Source organism: Mesoplodon densirostris, chromosome 16 (assembly GCF_025265405.1).
Source record: "Mesoplodon densirostris isolate mMesDen1 chromosome 16, mMesDen1 primary haplotype, whole genome shotgun sequence".
Taxonomy (NCBI): Eukaryota; Metazoa; Chordata; class Mammalia; order Artiodactyla; family Ziphiidae; genus Mesoplodon; species Mesoplodon densirostris.
In genome coordinates, this window is record NC_082676.1 from 28,721,815 (window position 1) to 28,728,452 (window position 6,638).

Here is a 6,638-nt window from a genome sequence, read left to right on the forward strand (position 1 = left end):
TCCAGTTAAGACAGACTTCAGCTTTTGGTCTAAGGTAGGGAGAGAAACTCCTTTTATGTAGTGCAATTTGAAAGAACTAAGTGTATGTTTGTTCCCCAAATATTGTTTCTTTATACTCAACCCATCTCGACCTGTATGGTTACATCAGTGATACTGCTAATGGGTGGGACAGCCAGGCAAGACACCATCCCCAGAAGGTCACTATCTGTTCTCAGTCTTTCCCCTTCAGCACACAGGCAGGGATTCCTACCAAGCAAAGAACAAAACCCTGAGAACAGATTGTGAAGGCCTGGTAACTAGGTGGTGCCATAGGATACCAGGCCAGGGCAAGGTACCACCAAGCAAGTGCCATGGTCTCCAGAGGGTGACAAGGACCAATAAAAGGATGGAGGGTCTCAGTGAGACCACTCAAGTCACCAGTGAGTTCTCTGGGCTGTAAGGGGTCCAGGACAGTGTCGGGAGGACATAGACCTGGGCACAGCTGATGATAACTTCTACCCTGCACTGAGAGCAGTGTTTGAATCACTGCACATGTGTTATTTATTCTCCAAAACCAAATAATATAAACACAAACAGTTACTAGGTATCAGAAAAGAAAACAAAAACCAATAGAAGGACCCTACACAAAATGAGGCCCCAGTTTCAATGAAATTGTCAAAGAGGAATGGGTTCATATCTGAACTTGAAAAAACATTTCAATTATAAAAACAATTTTTAAAACTTAATATAGAATATAGTCACAACTATGCACCAACTCTTGAAAGAAATGTTGGAAGTGTAAGGAAGTTGGTATAATCTTTTCCCCAAAACCCATGCCTTAGTACCAACAAATCCTTCATTTCAAATTTCACATTCACAGCACAATTGTTAAAGGTAATTTTGAAAAATCATTTGAAATTATTTGAGTGTTCTATCACATTTCACAGGGGCCTCTTTTAATCAAAGTGTTCTCTTCTCAAGTGCCCACAGGTTACTGGCATAGATAGTTTTGCTTCTTTTTCCATCTTTAAATGCTCAGAAGACCACCTGGGATCCCAGCAGTTCCCCCACATCATTTGCATCAACTTCTTGAAATACACTTTTCCAGATCCCTGATTTCACATGGCCGTGGATGTGGATTCTATTTGCACAGTGTGGTCTCAAGGTGGCCACACATCATTCAAGCAAGACCCACCTCCTAGAGCAGAGGGTTTCTGGCCTTCGCACCACCTCCTTCAGCCACCTGATCTCAGGGCAGCATTGCTTGTGGTGCCACGTCCCACCTCAGGTTCCTAAAACACTTCCCCAATACTCTGCCTCAGGATTTCTCCACAAACATGAATCGCCACCCAGTCCATTCAGGCACAACCCCGCCTCCCTCCTCCGTGGGAAAATCCTGAAGAATAGTCTACAGAGTTCCTCAGAGGGTCCACAATGGCGTTTAGCCTCAGGTGTCCACAGGGGTTCCCAATTCAATAATTCACCATTTTAGGGGTGTCTCTCATTCCCTGTCTCACTTTCCCCATCTCTTATCCCAACTCCTCTGGATCATCTCCCAACCATCTACACACAAGACCTAGTTTTAGACTCTGCTTTCTGGGGAACCCAAATAAAGATACCCACAAAGCTATTTTTGTGATGGGAAACCCAATACAACTTAAATAACCAGCAGGAGGTTCCATAGCTGGTAAATGGCAGGGTCTGAAGCCTGAATTCATGTCAAAGATTTCTCCTTCACCCACTTTAAAATGTCAGGCAGCCTTCACTTCTTGAACTCAAATTCCTTCTGTAAGTGAATGGGACAAATAAGACAGGGCAGTTGTAAACAGTGAATAAGTCAACCCATTCGAATGTGCTTTGCTGGCACTGTGCTGTGCTCATTCAAGATACAAATGCCAATATTTTTATGAGGTAAAATGATGTGATAATAGCACACAAAATGAAGGGGAAAATATTTTGTAAAATAATGTGATAATAGCACACAAAATGAAGGGGAAAATCTTTAATAAACTTTAAAGTCTGATATGTAGGAAATTAATTTTACTGCTGTGTAACCCTAGACTATTCACTTGCTTTCTTAGGGCTTTAGAGTCATAAACAGAGGGATGATCACTAAGATTCCTTTTAGGCATGGTACCTTATGACCTCAATGAATTTACAGACCTGCCAAGTGCTGATCCAAGCCAGAAAATCAGATAAAAATAAGGTCTTTACCCAGGCATGACTAATTACCTAAAGACATTATAATCCCTAAATTTTAAGTTCACAAGGATCTTTATACCCCATTCATATACATTAACTTTAAAATATTAATAATAACACTAAATTGGTGTATTATTTTGTCTCCATTTTACAAATGAGGAATGAAACTGAGTTCTGAGAGGTTGTGTGAATAGTTAATAAGAATGAATAATAAAAATTGCCACTTCGGCCTGGTTAATATGAGTATTTTATGTGTTGAGTACTTTACCATTGTAAAGTACTGTATCCTTGCCCCAACCGAGTGAGGGATGTCCCATTTTTCAGATGAGGAAACTGAGGTCCAGAGACATCACATCCTAACTCTGCACTAACACTTCTGAAAAGATCCAATCTCATGGTTTTCTGGAAAACCAGTGTGAACCTGTGTTCAACGTGGCAGAGGAAAGGGAGTGCACATCGTCAGTCTGCAGCAGGATAAACACACTGCTGGTCACATTGTAGGTGTCTCCACGAGGGTGGAGACTGGTCTTTAACAGCTTGTGCCTGTTATTTTTTTTTAACATCTTTATTGGAGTATAATTGCTTTACAATGGTGTGTTAGTTTCTGCTTTATAACAAAGTGAATCAGTTATACATATGTCCCCATATCTCTTCCATCTTGAGTCTCCTTCCCTCCCACCCTCCCTAACCCACCCCTCTAGGTGGTCATAAAGCACTGAGCTGATCTCCTTGTGCTATGCAGCTGCTTCCCACTAGCTATCTATTTTACATTTGGTAGTGTATATATGTCCATTTGTGGCTGTTTTTAAACCAGGTCACAGTAACCTGGCCTGTGGGGAATCTACAGGACATGAAGTTCATTTGGATGCTTGTGCCAGGCTGAGAGCACTTAAGAGGGCCTTGCAGGGCATAAGAGTAGCCACTCCTGCCTGTAGGAGAGACCCCATCTGTGAGAGGACACAGAGGAGCCCAAACCAAGTACGAACAAATGCACAACATCTCTATTGAGAAGCCCCATCACCTTTTCTTCCATAGGATTTGAAGGTTACATTCTGACAGTGGTTCAGTTTTGAAGCTTATTTCACATGCCACACAAAGAAACTACAGGGACCACAGCAGTTTATAAGGAGGCCGACTCCCTCCCACATCCCACGACCCTGCTTACAGACTCTGAGAACTAAGCCACCAAGTTCTCACTGTAACCCTAGGAAGAGGGAGCTGTTCCTATCCTCATTTCACAGATGAGGACACTGAGGCCCAGAGCCTAGGTACCTTGTCCAAGATCCACAGCTGGTCAGTAGAGCTGGGGTTTTTAGCCAGGATGTAAGGACCCAGGGTCTGTGCCCAGTAACCAGGCTCAGCTCTGTCCTCAGTCCCTGGACAGAGAAGGGCATCTCACTGCTCCCAGGCAGCACAGAGAAGGAGGAGAAGCACAGGCTCTGGGGGCCATGCTCAGCCTCATGGGGATGCTTCTTAACAGGGTTCTTTAATAAATTCAGTAAAGTAACTCACATAAAATATGTGGCACATAGTAGTCACTCTGTAAGTTGTAACTACCATCTTCATATACCCACTACAACCATCTGAGAAATGTTTATGAATCATATTTCTAATGTTAACAGAGGATAGGGTTAATGACTCACCCAAGGGCCCCATAGCAAACAGAACTCACATTCCAACCCAGGAATTCTGACTCTGTCTCAAGGGCTCTTTCTGTTACATCACAGCTGCTTCTCTTTCTCCAGAATCGTTCCCATTATAATCAGTGACCTATGATATTTTCCTTTTTTCAGTCCAATTCTAGGCTGGGCACTATGTAGACTATACACAGTTATCACAGAGCACCCACTCTGCATCCCCTTGTCTGGATGTCAAGCAGGGGTCAAGGGAAAGAGTCCCAGCTGGTTCCCACCTGGTGGGCATAACATTGTTATAGCACAGCTGAGGAAACTGAGCTCAGAGTGACAGTGCTTTTTTCTGAGGTCCCAGATGGCCTGTGGCAGCCCTGAGAGGTGACACTGATCTATTCCATTCCAAAGTCTGGCCACCTCCAGACATACGATCCAGTGTCTGCTTCTCTGCTGTAAGGGTCTCAGCATGGAGGAGAGGCATAAATGGATCAAATCCCCAGCTGGGAACTTGTCAGGAGACCTGTAGTTTCAGTGCCAACTGTGAGAACTGGATGTGTGCAGACATGACAATTCAGGAACAAATAAATATCAAATATAGAGTATTGAAATGGAGATTTGAAATAAGGCTTAGACAACATGAAGGTTTGTATTCTTATGGAGGATGGAAGAAAAAAATACAGAAAACACATTGAATTTGTGGACAGACAGCCCTACCTTCTAATCCCAGCTCTGCTATTTGAGACCCCTGAGACCTGGTCCCTCTGCTGCCTGTCCAAGCTGTCATAACTCAAACAACATATATGAGGATGCCTGGGACACAGTAAGTGCTCTATAGGTGTCAGCGAACATGACCAGAGGCACAGACATAAGAGTGTGTGAGAGGTGGGAGCTGAAGAAGGGGTTAAGGGGTCAGGCTGCAGGTGTTGCTGCAGAGGCACATTAACCCCAAACAGAAGGAGGCCTGATGCCAGAAAAAGAAGTTTCTCTTCCCTGCTGAAGACCACAAGGCACATCACACAGCTGCACAGATGAGTAGTAGAATCAAAGTTATGTTCTCAGGGGGCTAACCTTGCAGCAGTGGGACAGAGACATGTATGCAGGTGCAGTAGAAAAATAAGACAGAGAGGAGCTACTCAGGGTGAGTCCAGAAAGAAATAATGTAACTTGCTACTGATGAGAAAGGACCAGTTTGGAGTTTTTCACCTAGGTCTGTATATCCCACTGGGTGGACGTTTTTCTTATTTCTGCTACATAAGAAAAAAGGCACAGAGAAGTTGAAAAGTAGTGGGGTCATTCCCCGTGAGAATTCTTAGAGCAGGCAGAAAAGACCAGTGCTTTCAGGGAGAGATGGAATTCAGGGTCAGTGCCCCTGTGGTGAAGATGTGTGGTTCTACAGTCCAGCATCCCTTCCACATTTTTGGCTGGTGGTTACTTGGGCTGTAATACATGCTGCAGGCCCAGAAGTTCACACATCCTATAGGGAGCTGTCCTTCCCCACACTCTGCTTTATCCCTGCTGGGCCCAGAACTGGCTAATCCTCATCCTGATCCTACATTTTCTCCACCTCTTCTCTCTCCCCCCAACTCCTGCCCTCCTGCCCAGTCATTCATTCTCCCAAACTGACTCATTTTCAATGTTGGACCACAGAAAGCCCCTACCTCCTCTGGTCTGAACTGCTAGCAGGCAGCGCCCCCTTGTGGAGAAAGTCACCTGAGGCTACGAAAGGTGAGATAGGGAGGAGAGATTAGGACAGGAAGGAAAGATGGAGAAAGAGCAGGAGGAGGTGGTGAAGAGACAGAGGAGAGAGAGAATGACCAAAACCAGTAGTAGAGAGAATGAGTATCTTGAAACTGCATTCCCCCTGTTTCCCAACTAAGCAATTCAAGAATTCTGGCCTCTCTTTAAAATTGGCTTGCAGGGAGGAGCTTCAAGATGGTGGAAGACAAAGACGTGGAGATCACCTTCCTCCCCACAAATACATCAGAAATACATCTACATGTGGAACAACTCCTACAGAACACCTACTGAACGCTGGCAGAAGACCTCAGACCTACCAAAAGGCAAGAAAGTCCCCACGTACCTGGATAGGGCAAAAGAAAAAAGAATAAACAGAGACAAAAGAATAGGGACGGGACCTGCACCGGTGGGAGGGAGCTGTGAAGGAGGAAAGGTTTCCACACACTAGGAAGCCCCTTCGCAGGCGGAGACTGCGGGTGGCGGAGGGGGGAAGCTTCGGAGCCGCGGAGGAGAGCGCAGCAACAGGGGTGCGGAGGGCAAAGCGGAGAGATTCCCGCACAGAGGATCGGTGCCGACCGGCACTCACCAGCCCGAGAGGCTTGTCTGCTCACCCCCCGGGACTGGCAGGGGCTGGGAGCTGAGGCTCGGGCTTCGGTCGGATCGTAGGGAGAGGACTGGGGCTGGCAGTGCGAACACAGCCTGAAGGGGTTAGTGCACCACAGCTAGCCGGGAGGGAGTCCGGGGAAAAGTCTGGAACTGCCGAAGAGGCAAGAGACTTTTTCTTCCCTCTTTGTTTCCTGGTGCGGGAGGAGAGGTGATTAAGAGCACTGCTTAAAGGAGCTCCAGAGACGGGCGTGAGCCACGGCTATCAGCACGGACCCCAGAGATGGGCATGAGATGCTAAGGCCGCTGCTGCCGCCACCAAGAAGCCTGTGTGCGAGCACAGGTCACTCTCCACACCTCCCCTCCCGGGAGCCTGTGCAGCCCGCCACTGCCAGGGTTCTGTGATCCAGGGACAATTTCCCCGGGAGAACGCACGGCACGCCTCAGGCTGGTGCAGAGTCACGCTGGCCTCTGCCGCCGCAGGCT